General features: G+C 36.3%; 1 protein-coding gene and 2 long non-coding RNA genes across 9 annotated transcripts in view; 1 reads left to right on the top strand and 2 right to left on the bottom strand.

Annotated features, from left to right (window-relative positions):
• The window catches only part of LOC133268341 (BEN domain-containing protein 5), a 951,280-nt gene that overhangs the window by 25,882 nt on the left and 904,393 nt on the right, over nucleotides 1-21,005 (top strand). The window lies entirely within an intron of this gene.
• On the bottom strand, nucleotides 1,990-18,490 carry LOC133268344 (uncharacterized). Its single transcript, XR_009743045.1, has 4 exons — nucleotides 18,310-18,490; nucleotides 9,826-10,049; nucleotides 4,528-4,765; nucleotides 1,990-2,208 (listed from the first exon to the last, which is right to left on the bottom strand). It is a non-coding gene; the product is annotated as an uncharacterized LOC133268344 (long non-coding RNA).
• On the bottom strand, nucleotides 18,613-20,971 carry LOC133268347 (uncharacterized). Its single transcript, XR_009743049.1, has 3 exons — nucleotides 20,703-20,971; nucleotides 19,778-19,964; nucleotides 18,613-19,149 (listed from the first exon to the last, which is right to left on the bottom strand). It is a non-coding gene; the product is annotated as an uncharacterized LOC133268347 (long non-coding RNA).

Here is a 21,005-nt window from a genome sequence, read left to right on the forward strand (position 1 = left end):
TGAAGCTTCTTCCTGCAGGATGTTGTGGATGCTAAAAGTTTATGTGCCATGCTTTCAAGCAAAAAAGAACAACTGACAAGACGAGGGAAGAAAAATCAGTTGAGAGCTACTAAACACTGCCACCATCTCTGGCTCAGATGGCTCATGAACTGTACAGTGTAATTTGGGGAATTATTCTGGGCAGGAATCTTCAAACAATTGCTTTGTGCCCATGCTCTGCTCTAGGGATCCATTTCTGGCAGTTACTCAGTTACAGACCTTGATCTCACCTGATACATACATCTGGTTAAATGGTTAATCACTTTTCATACATATGATAATCTTTTATTATTTTCTAAAAAATAGATTACAGGTTCTACTTACAAGCCAAAATTAACATCATGCAAAACTATAATTTGATCAGATAATAGGAAGGAAAATTTTACACTTATTGTTTCCATTCAAACTAATTTTCTTAGGAAGATAGTGATTGAAGATGGTGTGCGAACACCAACAGCAGTTGTCCGGAAACACACCTGGTACAGATCCAATCTTAAGATTTCACAGTACACATTCCTGGTACTGACATTTCCATCAGTCTTTCAATTTTTGGTAGGATTTTTGTAAGCTTGCTCTTTGACAGTTAAGGAATGAAAGAAATTCAACTTTGTACTTTACACAAAGATGTTTACATCATTTTTGAGAATAAGCAGCAGGATTTTCATATATACCAGGTTCTGAGATAAATTTTCCAGTTTCCATTTTCCTGGCTCTGTTCAGAATTTTCCATCTGGAAAAATGATAGAGGGAAATACAAGAAAGAATAGCAATGTCCCTGCCAGTGTGAAGGAACATTACATTACACTGAACAAATATCCTTATCTGAATGTACAATCACTGAAATAAATGCAGCTGTGTTTATTTCAGCATAATCAGATATATTTGAATATAAAATCATGGACATAAATGCAGCTGTGTTTATTTCAAACTGCACATGTTAATATGAACATGAATGTGACATCAGTTAATCACTCATGAATGTATGGAGGTATGTATATATGGTGGCACAATGGAATACTGAGATAGTTGAACGTACGAAGTGGAAAAATCCAGCTGAGATTGTTCTTTACCTAAAATCATTTCTAACAGCATTGGAAGTCACTGATGAGGAGTTACAAAAATTCTTCTCATATAAAATTTCTCCATTTGAATAAATCTATGGTTACTCTACAGAGTAACAGGTGACCTTCAGTTACTGACTATGGAAATAATTGCTTTGAATAATTGCTTCTTAAAATAGAGAATTGTGTTAGTTTTCAGTGATGGGTAGGTCCAGGTCGTTCTCTTCTGATGGGTGCAGCACAGACTTTAACTTTACAATTTCGAGCCTTAAAAAGAGCTTCCAACCACCCTTATGCAGTTTCATCTTGCTGGGTTCTCAGAGAAGCCCAGGGAAAATACAGTGCAGAGCAGTGCCACTGGAAAGATATCGGTATCGTTTGTTTTATTATGGATGCTTCTCCTTGCAGGTTTCCCCTCTGCCTTCACTGTCCTGTTTATATCTTTAATTTCTTATAAATCAGAGCCATTCAGAACTAGACGAAATTGAGAAGTGTTCTTTACTCTGCTTATGCAGAAGGTGCTATGTAGATTATCAGAAGGAATGGCTGTATTCAGCATTAAAGTGACAACAGAACAGTAAATATTTTGGAGCCAAGGGGTATCGGAAAGGCTTTATTTTCATCTGGGAGAAGGCTGAAATATTCTGCTAGACTAAGTAGTAGTATTTTGTTCAGTTAGTTCAATAACCTGTAATAGTATCTCTGTTTTGCAGAAGACAGTAGCCCAAAAGACATGGTTCTTGACTGCCTAGTACCTTTTGTAGTGAATCTCAGCTGTGTGAAATGAGCGCAGAATGGCTGAGAAATGTTAAGAGTGCTTTGCATCTGTTTCATGTGAACTGAATGGTGAAATCTCAGTTCTTATAGATTGGATCAAATAGTGAAGAATGAGGGAACAGAAGGAAAGGGGCTGAAGCAGAGAAAATATATTTGAGACATTTATACTGTGTCCTGCACTCGGAGGGTTGTTGGCTGTGTGCACAGAAGTGCGCTGCTGCTGTTTCTCTGTTACTGTGTGACTTGCAACATGTGGTGCTACTCATTTCCTCAGGACATAGCTTAGGCAGCACTAACTGGGAGAACAATATTTCTTTTCCTTGCTTCACATCTGTAGAGCAAAAAATACCTTTGATTTATTGCATTTTCATTTTAGTTTGAATGAGTTGAAGACCCTGGAGCAGGCTGCCCAGAGAGGAACACAACCATCCATGGAGGTATTCAAAGTCTGATTAGGCACAGTACGAAGCAACCTCTTCTTGATGACTCTGTTCTGAGCAGGGTGGGTGGACCTGACAATCTCCAGAGATCCCTTCAAAATCACTTTAGAAGTGATACCACTCCTCCTCTTCCCCCCCCCCCCCCAAATTACAGTACACTTCAGATAGATTCTGTTCTTCTTGTTCTCTAAATTGTTTTAAAATTCTCAACTGCCTGCTGTGCCAAAGTTAACAAGCCAAATGAAGCTCTTTGCTTGTTTGAGCTGCCACTGTAATGCAGGAAGAGACAAAACACTGAAATGCATAATGGTCTGTACTTTTGAAAGAGTATTGGTTGAAAAACATACTTCAGAAGGGGTTGTTCTGCATAAACTAAATGTATTTTTTTTTTTACCTGATTGACACTATAGGATTTTAGGGGAAAATATTGTAGAATATTTTGCTCAGCCTAACAGGAATTTGGATATAAGTTATTAGGTGGGAAACACGTTATTTTGGACACATGCAGAGCTTCATTTTGCATTTATTGATTCTGTTTAGTAACCTAATTGCCTTCTTGGTTCAGCCTTTAGCATGCTAATTTTGATTTAGCATTTGTATTGCTGAAAACAAACTGGGAACAAACCATATATTATCACTGTGTGTTCTTTGGACAGCTACTGGAATTCCAGGATCTACTGCAGTAGCATTATGTGAAGGTAAATTACCACAATATATTAAGGGTTATTATTATATTCTAACAATTTCTGGTAGAATCACATCTATTTTCCTCTCATCTGAAACTGTAAGATAGCTTTTTGTTCCAAAGAAGTATAATTTATTCTGATTTTAAAAACGTTTTTGAATGTTTATGGTTGTTACTGTACTACATTCTGAACAGTTCCCTTTTAGTAGCCTTTGCTAAGATTGTAAGTGAATGGCAAATAGGTAATGTGAAGAACTTGTAAGCCTTTTTTGTGAATGCAGTATGAAAATATGTAGAGCTACATCTAGCTACTTTTTTCCTTCCAGCATTTTGGTGGTCAGCTTAAAAAAAGATGTTCAATGGTGGGTTTTGAAATGACTGAATAATAATAATTATTTTGACATTTTTGTTCCTTTTTGTCTTTCTTATCTGCAGTTTTTATTTGCTTATGTTGTTTCATTTATATGATGTTTACATTCATCTTTCATATTACTGTGAATTGTATAATGAAATATCTTCAGTGCGCTAGTGATCATATAAATGGACATATACCTGCAGTGAGCTGACTGCCATTTGTGTAGGCACAGTCAAATTAGGCTGTATAGCAATGTCAGCACAGCCCCAAATGTTTTGAGACTAGATAGATGCTGAGATGGTTAATTCACTTCTGAGGTTTGTGCCATTACCGATACATTGCTATCAAAATACCAGAGCTGGCTAATTTGTGTCTGGGCCGGGTCAGGTGACATACAATGATGCACTTGCTCCTCTGAAGTACATTGTAGATGCACTCTTTACCAAACAGGGAAAGGAGAAGCAATATTATAATTAACGTATGTTTTCTTCTGAAAAATAAAATATGATAGCAAGCTGCATGTGTTTTTGTGGTTATTGCTGTATGTGTTTCCTGTGGCTCTTCTGTTTCAGTAGCTTCAGGATCGATCCATTCTCACTTATCCCAAACACTTGTCATCCTCTTACTTGGTTGTTGCAATGTTATCCTGCCTGTTATTTCTCTTTCCTCTCTGCATTTTGGTAAATGTTATTACTGAAGTATCTTCTTTTGTATGTTGAGAGAATGTTGAGCCCACTTCTTGAGCCTGTACATTGAACGCTATACCAAATTAAACCCTGTTATCTCTAGGGCTCTATATTATCGGCCTTCCATTAGCATTTGTTTTGTTTTTCATTATTCCCATCTGTGTGCTCTTCTTTATCCTTTTGGATATAGTGATTCATTTATTTCCTTCCCTCAAATTTGCATTTGCAATTTCATCAGTAAACATTTTTGTCCCTTTTATTTCAGTCATGGTTTCCCATTATCACGTGATTTTCCTCTGCAAATATCCTTATTTTTTTTTAACTTGAAAGATTTTCTTATAGCAGTCTTTCCAAATTATGTCTCTTTTGTTTTAATTATTTTCCTTATTTATTTCAAGGAACTGGGATCTGGAACTGTTAATGTTTGGTGATTTCTTGTCCTTAATCAGTTTGCATGTACTTTTGGACAGGAAACTCTTCTTACCAGAAACTTCAGCTGTGCACTTTAAATCTTTTCTCAAGCAAGGAGATCTATTCCAGATGCCAGATCTTCAGTGCATGGTCCAGGGCCAAAATCAATGGAAAAATCTTTGCAAAACAGCAATTTTTGTTGTCTATGGATCAGATCACAAGCTTGTGAAACTTCCTATGAATTAATAATTATGTGGCATTTGGGAAAATGTTCTGGTTTTCAGTGAGCCAGAGGTCAGTAAGACTGAATGCTGGAAGAGAGGCAACGGGTTAGACAGCATGAAAATAAGAACATTCTGAATGATTACAATCAAGTTCAATTGGAAGTGTCTGTGCAGTATGTCTGTAGTGTAACAATCATTATGACAACTAGATACTTCTTATAGTGTGCATACATGACTTCCAAGATCTCTAATATTTTCTAATATTTTTTTTTCTCTTTAAATGTTAGCCTAGTTAATAATAGCTTATGCTTATAATCTCTTACCCTAGATCACCTTGTGCTTTACAAGGTGCTTTTGTTTCCATTTCATAGTTCAGAAATCTGAGGCTCACAGAAGTTAAGATCTTCAGTGTTATGCAGTAGAATCACCATTTGAAGCATTTTGACATTATCTTCTTTGAAGTACACTAATTGGATTTAAACCCACACCTTTGATTACTCTTTAAAACTGAATAAAGTATGTGTCATCCTGAATCACAGTGGATTAGGTGGACTTTCATTTGTTGGGATAGTATTTTAAAGTCTGCCATGCTTCAACAGATAATTAGGAATAATAGATATTCTTGCAGATATAACAATAAGTGATATTATTTCAGCAGTACAGAAAAACTTAAATCCTGTTGGAAAAATTGTGTTAGGTTATCTCCACTGACTCAGGCTAAAGAAGAATGAACCAGCGGACTAAAGAAAGGAGGAGACAGAACAAGCATTATCTTTTTCAACCTATTCAGTTATGGCTGATTTAACCCAGATGGGGAGATAAGGAATATTGTGTGCTTTGAGAATACTGTAATAAGCTTTGTTAACTAATAACTGTTAAATTGTTGTTTCATATGAGAAAGAAAGAAAGATGAAATCAGAAAGTTACTATTATTTTATAATAGTGATTTAGTCTTTATTATCTACGTGGCTTTATAGTGATAGGGAATATAGGCTAGTATATTTTAGCAAAACGAAATTCCAAAGAGTATGAACTAGAAAATAAGGAAAAAATTAATTATGGGCTGATTAATGCAACCCAGTGTTATTTTAGTGTGTGATTTTAGATAATCCTTCAGGTTCCCTGATGTCCCTTATTGTATTCTTATTTGTGAAAAAAATATTTTTGTTTATAAACTGATATTTACAATACTTCTACCATCCTACTGAATTACAGGAAGCTGCTCACCTGCTCAGAATTAGAAATCTCTTTATTTGCAATTCCTAGCTAGTAAACTATTTCCACCTTTAGAATAGATGTCGGGACTGCCATTTTTCTTGTCAATCTGGGATGTTCAAGAGCAAAACGTCCTTCTGTTACTGACTTACTTGCACGTCAGCAGTATGACAGAAAGTCATCTTTCAGTCACAGAGTTCATGTGTTCATGTCAGTATGGTAAAAACATGAAAATGAAGACAAAGACTTTATAAGTTCCTGGTTTTGAAGACTGGCTTTTGAAATTTGGTTAAATCTAGTGACTTATATGAAGATATCTTTCATTTGAAAGTTTTAGACTATTATAGTAACGTTTCAAAATTGTTCTGATACATTAAATATCCACTTTTTTCCAAGTAGATAAATAAAAGAAGTACATATTAGAAAAAATTAGGAGCTAAATATTGTTAAAATTAGGAACCATGAATAGTTCTTTACTTTTTAAGTTGATGATTGTTTTCTTATGCAACTGCTTGCACAAGGTTTTATAATGTAATAAATCTTTCTAATGCTTTTAAGAGAGAAAAAGATTTTTGTATGTCATGAGGAATATGTTGTAAAGTGCACACATACAGATTCCAACTCAAAATTGAAATTAACCTTGGATGTATTTAAAGAAGTAATTTTAATTAACCCTTTTATCTCACAGTTAATATGCATTTTGTGCTTAAAGGCTTATATTAATACCACAGCGACTTCTTATATAAGAACAAATAATTGTTTTTAAGATGAGACTTTGGTATAAAATGACCTTGCTCTGGGTTCACTGACGGGGTGTACTATTAGAAGTACAATACAGTATATAACAAAAGTAGTGGGGCTTGTTATTTTTAATTGAAAGGGTTTGATACCTCTGCGTATTCTTAAATAAGCAGAGGTAAAGTGGAACCTTTCTTTAGAAGTCCAGTAAGACTAATTTTGAACAGGAATAGTACTGCTAAATGTGTGTGTACATTACTGCTTTTGAAGTCTCAAAAGCAGCATTTGAACTATAAAATTGACCAAGGTCAATTTTGTCCAAGGTCAATCATATCCACGAGAAACAATACAGCTCAACAATCACTCTATCATGATTTAAGTACTGATTGCTTAAAAAATACTAGTGTGTTTTCTGGGTTTGTGGAATAACTTGTAAGAAGACTTTGGTTTGAAAATCTACAATTTCTTTTTTAATATTTTGGTTTTGCTCTTTTTGGAAAAAATATGGTCCTACCAAAACCAGACCCATGATAGTAAATTAGATACAAAAGAGATACAGTCAAATAAAATTTAATTTTAATCCACTTAATTGGAATCTTGAGTCAAGTTTAACTGGGCATCTCAACAGGCTAGAAACTTCTGGGTATAAAAGAATTACTAGAAAAACAGAAAAAGTCAGGTCGTGATGTGATTGACTTTGTCTATTAACACAAGAGCATCTCTGCAGACCATGCCTTTATATAGCCCAAACCTCCCACTTAGCTCACCATCCAAGGTTTTGCAAATAGCTTATTGACTCACATATGCCTCTGGCTATACCCTGCACTTCAGCCTATATATAGACATGAGTAATATGAGAATAATTGGTCTGCTCTTGTCTGAAGATTTCTTTCTTAATGGAGAATAAACATTACAAAGATCAATGCATCTCAGCTGAAGACGGGCAGCAGGGTTGAGATTATGTGCCTCCTCATGAGGCACAAGCCGAGATCTGTAAGACCAAGTGCTACCTGTCTTTCTTAACAGATGGGTGGCAATCAGACCTGCAGTGTGATGGAAAGAGCCAGAACGAGAAGCTGAGACCATGCCTTTGAATTGTGAGGCCACACTTCCTCTTGCAGAAGCTCTGGCTTTCTAATTAGCCCAGGCAGAAGAAGCTTGCTTGCCCCTGTTTCGTAGATGTAGTCCTGTCTCCATGTCTTATCCGCTTCCATGTCCCTCTGAGTTCTCTGGCTCATATTAATTGCCTGCTAATATAGCTGCAATTTTATAGAGTTGCAATCTTTATAGAGCTGTTTCTTCAAGATGTTGTAATAATTCCCAGTTTGACAGTTGGATGACATTGGCTGCATTGCTTATTGGCAGAGGTGCTGGTTATTTTTTCCACTGTAGCAGCAGCATTTGTTTAAGAATTTGATTAAGAAGAAATGTGACTTAAAACCATAGTCATATTTCATAGGGCTTTCAAAATCATTGTTTCCTTTGTGTTTTGTGTGTTGAAGATAAAGGTGGAAAGTAACAGCGTAAGTAAAAGAGAAGGTATGAGATTTTGTTGGCATGGGGAAAAGGGAAGATCTGAACTCCTTGGTTACAAAGGCTTTGGTATCCTCTCTGTTTGATGAGGAGGTGTGAAGGAGCCAAATACTAAGGGCATGCTGAGAAGGGTCTACCTCTTATTATGAGTTATTTGATTGTATAACACTTGAATTGTCCCCACATGGAAACACAGTATGTGAGAATCAAGAGAGGAACTTTGGAAGTGTCTTTTAAAGTGTTGATTTGATGAAGTTTTCTGTTTAAACCCACTGAAAGAGATGTTATTTGTCTCACTTTTGCTCTGTCAAAAGAGAAATGACAAAGCAAAGTGGAATGATCTGAAGGGAGATTTTGCCCTCCATTGGGAGCTTCTGAGCCTGCTCCAAAGTGAGATGCTTTCAGAGCACAGAGTGACGTGGGTACATGAGGGTGAGGGTGCAGCAAGCAGGGAAGCTGGGACACCTGGAGACTGCAAAACTTGACAAATACAAGGAACAGAGACAGGGTTGGCCATGGAGGTGACACTATTTTCTTGGAAATCCAGGGGAGGATTATCTAGAATTTGTTGCAGTTCTGGCAGTTTCACTGAGTAGAAAACTAAAGGCAGTTGTAGGAAGAGGTCTGCTCACAGAGACGCAGTGGGCAGGGAGATCTGTTTTGGTTTTTATTCCTTCGAATTTAGTAATTTTGAGGTTTCTTTATTTAAAAGCCAATTAATCTAGTTTCTTATACAGCAACCCCCCTGGTTTTTGTTTAAAAGCCTTATTGGCTTTTTGGAATTCTCACAAGGAAAAAATGTAGGCATTTTAATATATCTCTGCCTCAGATTCTCATCCCATCCATCTTAAATCTATTTTCTTTCTTTAATCACCTGCACACTCTCCTCACAGTTCCCAGCTTGGTTTGTTTCTACAGTAGTTTGCAGTTCACACTTTTTAGACAACTGTATGTCTTATAGGCAAGGCAAATTACATTTCTTTTGTGACCCAAGCACAGATGGCCATATCCAAGAGGACAATCACTTGCGTTCTCCCTACATTTTAACCAACTTGAGAAGTTTACTGTTAATGAACTGAAATGTAAGACTGTATAAGGATGGAGAAAATGCTTTTCTCTCTTTTTGTCACAGTAATGCTTTTCAGTCTGTTGCTTAGCAGACCAATTTTCATGTCTCCTCAATATGTGGAATCAAATTACTTGTGATCATTCTGTAATTAATGTACCCTGAAATTCTGAGAAAATATGACAGACATGTAACCAACCGCTCCAGCCAAGCCATTACTTTGAAAGTAGTTTGGTGTTTACATGGCTGGAGACATGACTTTAATAGTTTGGTTCTGCAGTGAGGATATTGATAGAAAACAAATGCTCAGAAAGGAAAGTTGCACATTTTAAATGTACGTTGCAGTGTGTTTGAACGCGGAAGTGTATCCAGATGTCTACACATATATGTATACTTTATGGATAAATGTGTGCTTTCATGAAAATTGCTGTTTGTATAGATGTAGCTATTTTAAAAATAGCTCTCAACTGATTAATATTTTAAATTAGTTTTTAATGTTAAAATAATACATTGAATTGTAAAATGTACATGTTTTAGAAAATGTATTTTCATTGCAGACTGCCTCGTCATAAAAGTCTTCCCCTCAAATTCCTACCTTGCTCTCTACTTGTCCTTCACTCTCCTTATGTTTTAGGCATCTTTTGTAGATGAAATCCTCACTCTGTGTTAACATGAGGAGTAAAATAATATGTTGATGGCTTGGATTCTTGTTGGTAGTCAGATGATCCCTGAATAGAGAGTGATGTGCTGTCTCTCTTTCCATAACTGTCCAAGGCTGAGGATTTTATTACATCTTTCAAAATGCCTTTTTACTTTCATCTGAAAATGAAAATAAGTCGAGTAAAATCCAGTTAACATTTGAGGTGGGCTGCACGCTCACGCCTATAAAATTAAACTTGGTTTCCTAAGGAGTTTTATCTGTTAATACAATTTTTGTTCCTGCTTTATGAAAATTATCATATATGGCTTCCCCCCCCCCCATTTCTTTCCTTTTTCTTTTCTTTTCCTTTTTTTCCTGCCACAGTTTGAAGTGAGAGCATTAAGTTAAATTAATTTGACTTTGGTTGGCAAACGGTAACAGCAGCACTTTAACAGCTGTTTGCTTTCCTGAATTGTCCTTGGTGCTGAAATTGCCTTTGTATCTAAACAGCAAAATGTGTTTATAGGACTACAGAATATGGAGATAAATTTAGCCTGTCAAACAGATATTATTGGGGCTTTTTGTGATGTGTTTCTGGGAGTGGATCCTGACTATAGTGCTTTAATTCCAAGCTGTGTGTGCCTTTGGACATCTTACAGGACTGTTTGTGAAGCTTTTCTGTTTGATTTATGACCTTGCCTGTATGGACTTCTGATCAGATTTTATTCTCATTTAGTGCAAAAGGGGCTAATTATGAAAGTGACAAAGATTCTTTCATTGTGCTAAAGCTTTTTGAATGACAAAAGGGGGCTTTAAATTAAAATGAACTTTAACAAGGCATTTTCACACTGAAGTGATACACACTCTACCACTGATAGAGTAATTCATTTTCAACCCTTTCTGATTCTATAAACACATTGTCTCACAAGATCAGTAATTTTTTACCTCTCAGGCTAATGAAGAGTGGATGGTAGACCAATGAATTCTCTTTTTGCAGAGCTGTTTTGACATTCTTAATTTTTTCTTAAATATCAAAGAAAGGACAAAGAGCTGTGATTTTATTGCATTAATATTAATAATCATTTATCTGCCAGAAAAACATTTAAATATCACTTGACATTTGTGGAGAAAGATTAATGTTTAATTTACTACAAACATAGAAATACTTTGAAATAAAAGGAAACGCTTCTGGATTTGTCAAAATGAAAAAAAAAAAGACCCAACAAAATTAAGACAGACATTCAGATATAATAAAACCATAGCAGAAGACAAAAACATGTTGGTGCCATCTAAAATGTCAATATTTAAATTATCACTTCTGATTGAAAAAAATAACACCAACTAGATAGTTTTTTAAGGTCTAATTTAAGCTTTAGCTAAACAAGTATAAATGAGGGTAAGTAGTTTTCTGTTGCATTCATGTGGGTACAGTTAAGAGGCCTGCTTTAAATTCTATTACTACTATAAAAACAAACCCATGTAATGTTGTTCCTTAGTATTACAGAATTATATATAGTACTGTGGATTAAAGCTAGGATGTAAACAGCATTGCTATTTCGTAATTCTTGGTAGGACTGGAAGTCAAGGAGGGCTTCCAGAACAGGTAGGTGTCTGAAAGAAGGGAAAAATAACAAGGCACAGGAGTCACGGAGTTATAGAAATGAAAATACAGGAAGAAATTTCATTACCTACAGAAGGATCAAACTGCTGTGTAATAAAGAGAAAGGCATGGAAATCGCATTGCTCTACAAAAGCACATCAGACTAGGGACTGCAGCAGAAGAGTAGGTGAACAGTGAAGTTGTGTATAAATCTAATGTGATGAAATGGCTAAAAATGTATCCAGGCTGCATGAAAGTCTATCTGTAAATTTTATCATGGAGATTATATTATAAGATTTCACTTCGAGGCAATGAAATAATGGGATTAATGTATTGAATGAGAATAACATTTCTAGCCCCCAAACTGTTTTTGTGACTAGATTGATAATGGCATAGATAACCATATTCAGTTTCATAATAAACTAAAATAAGACTGTTTCTTGTGCAAAAGCTGTACATAGGACAGATATTATTTAGATCCAGTTTGTGTACTGAAAGTCTATCCTTACAGTACCATCATTCAAGGAAATTCTTGTATAAGGTACATAAGCAAAATTTTAGCTCTAAAATCAGTAATTTATTAGTTAAAGAAGGTTCTTATTCAGGATCCATCTCAAAATGCAAGATGCTTTTATAAGACAAAATCTGGAACCTTTCTATTATTACTCTTTAATAGAAAAAAAGCAAATTTTTTACAGCTCTGGTGACTTTGGAGAGGTCCTTGAGAATACTTTAGCTATAGACCTCCAGACTGATTGAGATCAATTAATTTTCCTCAACTGGCAGTTTGAGTCCTGTGGAAGGAGTCCCCTGGAAAAAATGGGGATTCTGTGTATGAGACACCAAACTAGGCCAAATGCAGAATTACAGCATTACTGTACAGTAATAAATCAACTGCAATATCCTCACTTGTAGGATGGAATAGCTGTTTTGCCTTTTGCATTATGAGAATTCTTAGGGTCTTTGCAAAATGTTGACTATATTGAGTAGGAAGCATTACATAATTAGGGCTACCGTAATGTACTTAATAAAAAATATGCATCTTTTAATATTTTTAACCATTTACAATGTGTTGCTTGCAAACCTGTGATGTCTAAGTAACAGGCAAATATGAGAATGTCTTATATTAGAGGCTATAGGCAGCAACAGATTTCAGTGCTGTACATTGAACATCAGGCCCTGACACAGTACTTACTTAGAGATATGCTTCTCCCTGCTGCACACCAATAATGGTACATCCCACTGTGGTACTGTAGTTCATATTCCCTGAGTGCCTTGGTGGTTGCTTCCATGGCTAAGGCTGCAGACGTTGTTATAATTTATTTATTAACTGATTAATTATTTATTTAGGATAGCACCCATTATATGCTAAGTGACTTCCAAACAGAAATTTGCCCAAATGCTTTTCCTTTAAGAGCTTTGCTTTGAAAGATGTGATACATACACAGTCGCAAGATATTCATTTTGATAGCATATAGTTTGTTAAAGAAAGCTGAGTTTCATGACACTAATGCAAAACCATTTTGTATTCTGATTTTCCTTTAACAAAGGTTCATTGCCATGGATAAATAACTGCCCATCTGTCATGGGAGGCCTTTGGGGAATTGAAGAGGGCACGGCGAAATCAGTAGTCTGCTGGTTTTTCTGGGAATTTGGTGGTTTTGGTGTAGAGGGTGTCCAATGGCCATCTTAGGGCCTGGGCCTTTGATTTTTAAGCATTCTTGACACTTCCTACAATCGAAGTTGATGCATTGCTACTATACTGCTGCCACTTTCTTTCATGTATTGACATGATTTTGTGATTTTTTTTTGAGAATTTGTCCTGCAGTCTTGGGTGCAGCTGATATTTTTGTAGTTCATAAGAATCTCACAGATGCAGGAGGAGTCAAGAGACTGACTCCATTTTATCCATCATTTACAATTTCCATACACAGCAAACACTGACATTTTATTCCTTACAGCTCCAGTTTTTAGGTCCTTTAACTGACAGCACCAGTATTTATTGATAAGGGCAGTTTTGAAATAAAGCTGCAAGTGCCTAAATACCAATCTCTTCTGATGAAAACTATTGAATTCCTCCATTATGATTTTATTATATAATTTCTTTATACATATGTAAGCCTGCTTTTTGCACAATTATATTTGTAGTATATTGGGATATCTGCTGCTTGTTTATTTTGCTGTTTTGCTTATGGTGGTTTTTGAGCAATGATGATCACTGAATCTTTAGGATTGCTTGCTGCTGTTTTCCATTGTGCTCTAAACTTGGTTCACCATTAATACTGCTCCTTTTAATGAACATAAAACCACAGAAAATATTTCAGTTTGAGTTGCTTGTGTTGTCTTTCTAAATGATATTTACTCATCAGGTTTATCTTTAGAGGAAAGTTGCAAGTGATGTAAGTAGGTGGCCTTTAGGATTAACACATGATAGAAATTAAAAATTGCTTATGTTGTGAAATCTATAATAGTATTCTCATTGCAGGAGGAGCCTTAAAAATACTGCTGAATAAATTTTAATCCCTGTATTCCCATTTTCCCCTTGCTCAGATATCCCTGTAACAACAGTGACCAGGAAAAGTATTTTTTTTCTGAAAGGAAGAAGTCTTAAAACTATCCATGGGTGTCACTGTCCAGACTACTAAAATACGAGAATCCTTTTGTAGCTGTTTTTAATAAAATAAATTAAACCACAGGATTTTTCCCTCCAAAGTTCTTGTCTTTTATATTCAACTGATAAATTTAAGCTAGTTTGCACCTCTTTTATTTTTCAATCAGTCCTTCCTTCTTAGAGGTTTCCAAGTCCCTTAATTTTCTGTGTGGAAAACAGTTATGGGACTCACTTAAGAGTGGCCGTGTACTTTCTTTGCTTTCTTCAGACGTTAGTTCCACAGCTTCCTGTTAATCTAATGATTCAGATTAGCTGCTGTGGGTGATTGATAAATTCTGCCACCTACTCTAATAGAGACAAAAGTTTTAATTTATAAAACTCTTGTGGGTTCTTCAGCCTAGGCCATGCTGTTCATTAATATTTCTGCAATTTAACTCAATGCAAAGGAATTGCAGGTTTATTCATTGCACTTTTTTGGGATCTCTGAGGAAGAGTAACTGTGATCCCTGATATTATGGGCAGAATGCCCTCAGGAGATGGATCTAGTACACTTATATTGCTTGTCAGGAAAAATACTGGAAAGAGTGGAAGTCAGACTGTGATGCTGAAAAGGTGTAAAAAATCAGATTGTGCTCCCATTGTTATGAATTAGGGGCAACACCATTAAAATCAATATTGTTACTCTAATGGTATAGTTAGAAAGGATAAGAATGTTTGTAAGTTTTGGATTTGCTACTCTTCTTCATATTATTGCTGAATCATTGGGTGGTGAAACAAACAAATGGAGACCCAAAACTCTTACATTCCCAAAAGATCAATACAATTAATTTTAATGCTATATTCATAGATAAACAAGAAAAATGTAAAAGCTACAATTTTCATGTGCTGTCAGTCACAATTAGATTTTATCACATTGTCTAACTGCAACACAAGCTCAGTCAGAATCACTCAGCCTCTGTAAGTTATGCAGTAATACATACAGCTCAGTTGCCCTTCCCAGTGATGGGAGCTGGCCTCTTACCAATTGCTGGTAGGAGCTAAGGTAGTCATTGTTCCTGTACTACCTTTTTCACAAAAGCCACTGATTTACTGTCATTTGGATGTCACTATTAATAAAAATTTAAATCATGATGGAAAGTCAACAATTTCAACTTGCTTAATCAAGGAGGGAGTGTAGACAAAAGACTACAAATAAAGGTGAAGCATCCAGCTTCTCAAGCCATGTACTTTTGAAACGCTTTGCCTGTTTGATAGTCAAACGTATTTCAAAGGTGATTTGGATTTTGACTGAAAGCTGAGTCATGACAGTTGCTATTGTTTTAAGTGAAACATCAGGTTCTTAAAAGAATATTACATTGTTGAATAGTACTGAGGTTTTTATCCAAAACACTGATTTAACTGTAGCAGAATAGATATTTCTTTTATTGCAGAGATTAATATATGCAATTTTAACAGTTTGAAATAGACTTTAATTTACAAGGTACTGTATATGTGGTTTTTATGGTACTGTCTTTTTAATCAAATCATGTGCTTTGCAGTTTTGAGAATTTTGCTTTGACATATGCTTTGGGCAGGAGCTCAGAAGAAGATGGAAAGCCAGTCACAGGTTGTCAGAGATCATCACTATTTCATTATGGGCTTTTTTCTTATTTAAAAAACAAATGCTATTTAGAAGTTGTTTAGGACTTCTCATTGAACTCTCTTCACAAACAAAGACCATAAAGCCAGTGGGAATTTACAACTGATATTCTTCAATGCACTCCTTTCAGAAGATATCTAATCTTTCACTCAAGAGAAGTTTTTACAGATCTCAGTCCCCGTAGTTCCTGTTCCATTTAAAATGTATCAATAGAATTTCTTTGCTTTATCATCTCAGTGTGTTTTATGATCTTTAAGGATGAATTCCATAGAGGGTATTCCATATTCTGCATTTAATCTTATTTTGTGAAATACAGAGTTGCATGAAAATATAGATTAGTACTGTTTGGCTATCTTAAACTTGATCCCAGCTTCAACTGGTGAAAATGATGTATATTCCAATCTGTTCCGTGGTTGTTTTTGTTTAAAGAATTTGTATAGATTGAAATGCAGCTGCAAGTGTATTAGTGATTTTCTATTGCTTTCTTGTCAAGATTTTTATTGTGTGGATGAAAAATAGCATTTCAAAACCTGGCAGCATATTGACAAAAACAGAAGAGCACTTTGTGTAATTCTCCTTTGAAAAACTACCTTTTTTAGAGACAGAGATTGCCTCAGCTACTTCCATTCATATGTATCTTGATCAATAGATTTATTGATAGCTTTTAGCCAAGATTTAATTCTTTTTTCTCCTCAGTTCACCATGGTGCTCACTTTTCTGAATTAAGAAACTAGAATTAGGCTCCTATAAGCAAGGCATACAATATGCAAGTGCTCTAGGTGTAAAAGGAGGCATTTGACCTTTTGTTGCTAATCTGTGACAGGTGCAGGCTATTTTCTTCCAAATGGTGTTAATTTTCATGTGCAAATCCACCCCCTGAAACCTGCATTCTATATATCCACCACAGGGGAATTGGTGGTCATCATGAGTACTGTAATGGACAGCTGAGAGGGATAATCACTGATATTTCAGCACATTTATGCTTGTGACTCAGTTGGTTTTAGTGCACTTCTGTTTTCACTGCTTATTAGGGAGGCTGAAGTTAGTTATTCATTGGTGGACAAAAAAAAAGTGTCTGAGAAAGTTCATGTGCAGCGAACAGCACATTGTTACAAATTAGTTTCCTTTACCATTTCTGGCAAACTCATTACAAAGTAATCGCGCCCTGCGCTGAAGTGCACTTCCTCTGGGACCAATAACTGTAAATAAGCAGGGCTGCAAGCTGGCTGATAAGTTGTTGTTCTGAAGATAACGGTCCTTTTTAGCAGAGTGTTTGACCTTTTTCTTTATATTGCCTGAGGCTTGTCTAAGACCCTCAAGGTCTATTTTTCATCTTAAAATTCTCTGTAGGAAAGCACAATGTGTGGTTTAAGAAGATTTTAGGATTGCTTAACATATCTATATTTTCTTTTCTAGTGTTTTTATGATAATTGTTAGAATGCTTAGTAAGTTTAGCCAGCATTTTCTTAAGCAGGTTTTCTTTCTTTGTGCAAAGTACACTTTGTATTGATGCAGGAAGCAATATACATTAATATTTTATGAGGACTAAGTGTATGTTGCATGATTAATAAAATAGTAACACTGGGCTTTTTTCAGACTTTTAAAGAAACTTGAAACATGCTATTGACCCTTTTCACTCTCCAAGTTTGAGTGTGTTATACTAAACATTACTCTATAAAGCAATTTTAGCAAATATAATCAAGAATTTCGCTTGAATGATTAAAGAAAAGTATGTCCCTTCTTTTCTCAGTTGCCAAGAGTATTGAACAGAACTGTGACTGAAAATGGAGCATGTCTTAAAACCCCAAGGCTAATTGGAAGTCAGTTTATAGACACTTGGGAATTTGATTTGTTCACACCTTACATCAGTTAAAAAAGATCTGTGCCTATATTTCTGTAAAGTAAAATAATAATAGGAAAAAACATAAACTCCTGTAACTAACTTCAGAGTGCATAGGAAAAAAAGTCCATAATATTTTGTGAAGTGCTAGCTACACTAATAAAATGCTTATTTCACTTTAGAATATAGTCAGAAAGCCACTGGACAGCCAGATGTGCACCCAAACTTTAAAATACATACATGCGTATATATATAAGTAAGCAAGAATTGTCTTAAGAATGTCAATAAGTTCAGATCTCGCCGCTCATATTCGGCTTTTTTCCCTTGCAGATCACATTACTCAATCAGTTCATTAATTTTACATGTACCTTAAACAACATTCTTAATATCTTATGTTGTATAACATTAATCCCCAAATATAAAGCTAATCACAAATTATGGAGTGAAGGTGCTGTAAAAAATGTTGTATTATCTTGTACATGCAACTTCTGTATTTATTGAATGGGGTGGTAATGATTTTGTGCGGGCATGAACCCAAAGTAAAGCAAAGCAAAGATTATGTTTTTGTAGCATGAGACTTTTTTCCTTGATTTTTAAAGAACGTACTTAAGCAATGTGGTGATGAACAGACTTACTGATATCACAAATTACCAGCCTAGCAACGTACACAGAATAAAAGCTGTGCACGGGAAGTGTTTCACAGTAGGTATATCGAGACTGAAAACTATTGATATTTTCATTACACAAACCTGGTGCTATCTGACTTTCTCTTAAATTTAATATCATTTCAGCTCAGCAACCGTCCACCTCAAGTACTGCAGAGCAGAGGGTTTGTATTGCGTAATTGCAGAGATTCCTGTAACACAGGAGAAACTTACTGTCTAACCATTCATTACAGTCTTCTCTCTTGCCATACATTTAACAAAATAGAACAGAGAAATCAGAAGGGCTATTATAGAGCTAATAAGAAAAATGTTTATTTTCAGTGTTAAAGTGTCAAAATGGTGTAATGGCTATAGCATAATCAGTAGTTTAACTCCTGTTTTATAGTTTCTAATGCACTTCACTGTGTAACTTGTCATATTGGAATATAATTCTCACAATTAGAATAAATCTATTTCCCATGATTACAGCAGTATGAAGGCAGTATGTAAAATTGTTAGCTTTGCTTATGAGATTAAGGTTGGGAAGTTTATTATTTTTTCTTGGACACCAAAAAATGCTTTTTAGTGGCATTATCAGTTTGCTACAAAGCACCTCTTACAGCGAGGAAGTGTTTTGTTCTTACACTTCTAGACTTCTTTGTACCAAAACTTCTGTCTTGTTTAATGACATTGCTATGTGGGTTGAAGTTAGGCTGACAGATTGAGAGCAAAGGCTCTGATATTACAAACAATAGTCTATTGAGCATGAGGAACTTGTTGAATTGGTTACCAAAGGCATTACTGTTTGATCCAGCCTATTCAGCAGCTAGAGACAGAGAAGAAATAATGCGCCGCTGAAACGTACAAATGATACTGAACTGCAAATGGCTGCAGGTGACTATGGCAGCTGACGTGTAACACGAAGGAGCCTAGTAACAGGCTGTTCTGTAGGCAAAAAGAGTAGTAAAGTGAGATTCGATTCACCAAAGGAGATAATGCTGCACTAAAAGGGGGGGTGAGTATTCAAATCAAGTATTACTGATGAAGAGAGAAAACAGTGTTGGGAGTCCCAGGGAGTCATGCACACAATGATTATATTGTTAAAGATTCTGCTGGCTTTGAGGATATTATATCGGATTTACAGAGCAGACTGGCTTGGAGGGGGTTCTAGCATACCAGCTCTTCTCCATCCGTGATTTCACTGACATCGGTACAACTCTCAAGTGCTAGTTTAGGGGTACTATGACTCTGTAAGGTAGTTCTGAGTGGGCCATCTGTCCCCATTCAGTTCAGATCAGTTTGATGCTGAAAAACAAGCTGAAATAGGCAATAGGTCAGAAATCAAGCTCTCATTTTGCCCTGTCTTTATTTACGCAATAATCTTTTAGCGTCCTATGCCTTGCAGTGAAACTTTTTAATGATCTGTGGACTTAAAATATAAATTTAGTTACTTCTGTGTCCTTCTTTGGGAGAAATTCAATCAAAATTTGCACTCTGGTCTGTGCTGTAGATGACTTAATCCATATCTGAAATTTCTGGGATCACTGGGAGGCATGTATACCTAGTACTTTACATGCTGGACCTAGTCCACAGTTTGTGTTCACCTAGCTTGCTGCCTTAGAGGATCCACCAGAACCACATGTACAACTCCGCTTGAAGTGACTTGGTGTGTCCACACACTAAGCTTTGTCCAGAGAGAGCTCAAACCTGTGAGGCAACTGTAATCCAGCCTGTGGGGTTGAACAGCTTGGACCTGAATTCTGAAATAAATGAGGAATTTTGTTTTCCTAACAATGTCATATATGCGTGATATTTAATGAAAAATACAATAAAAAGAAGTAATTTAATTAAAGGTATTACAATGCAATAGCTTGATTTTACATTCTTACTTACTTTGGATAACAATGTGTAGGAAATTATAGCTATAATAGCAATAATAGCTATAATAACAATGATAGCTATAATAGCAATTAAGCTATGTTGGTGTGAATGATGGTGGTGGTTTGACTTAACCTGAAGCCTGTGTTGACCATGGCCAGCTGCTGGATGCCCCCCCAACCGCTCTGCCACTTGCCCTCCTCAACATCTCAAGGATGGGGGAGAAGGCAAGATGAAAAATCTTACGGGTCGAGATAAAGACAGGGAGACAGCTCACCAATTGCCATCACAGGCAAAACAGACCTGACTGAGGGAAAACTGATTTATTTCCAGTTAAAATAGGTTTGGAGAGTGAAAAACAAAGGGGAACTAAAACAACACCTTCCCCCTAGCCTTCACTGTTCCCAGGATCAACTCCATCCCCCCCGCAGCAAGCAGAAGCAGTGCAGGGGGACGAGGGGCTGTGGTCCGTCTGTAATCATTCCTCTCTGCCATACCTCCCTCCTCACAGTGTTCCCTCGCTCCACCCTGGGCTCTTCCCATGGGCTGCAGATCCTGTCAGGAGAGCCTGCTCCAGAGTGAGTCCTCCACAGGACACTGCTCCTTTGGGAAATATCCACCTGCTCCCGCCTCTTCCCACAGGATCCCTTTCCCTCCTCCTTGAACCCTCATTCTCCTCTGACTCCCTCACTCCTTTGCCTGCGTGGTGGTTTTACCCTTCCTTAAACACATCATCACTGAGGTGCCACCATCTTCGCTGAGGGGCTCGGCTGTGCCCTGTGGTGGGGCAGTTGTGGTGCCGGCTCCAACCGGCTCCAACCGGTTACCTCAGAGCTCAGCCCTGCGGCCCCCACTGCCAGCACCCAGGCATGGACACCTGATGTAGCAAATGACAAGATTTATAAGAGGTATTCTAGCTGTAA

Source organism: Pezoporus flaviventris, unplaced genomic scaffold, assembly GCF_033815535.1.
Source record: "Pezoporus flaviventris isolate CSIRO_AGI_PZ_B2104156 unplaced genomic scaffold, CSIRO_AGI_Pfla_v1 ptg000013l, whole genome shotgun sequence".
NCBI classification, from domain to species: domain Eukaryota; kingdom Metazoa; phylum Chordata; class Aves; order Psittaciformes; family Psittacidae; genus Pezoporus; species Pezoporus flaviventris.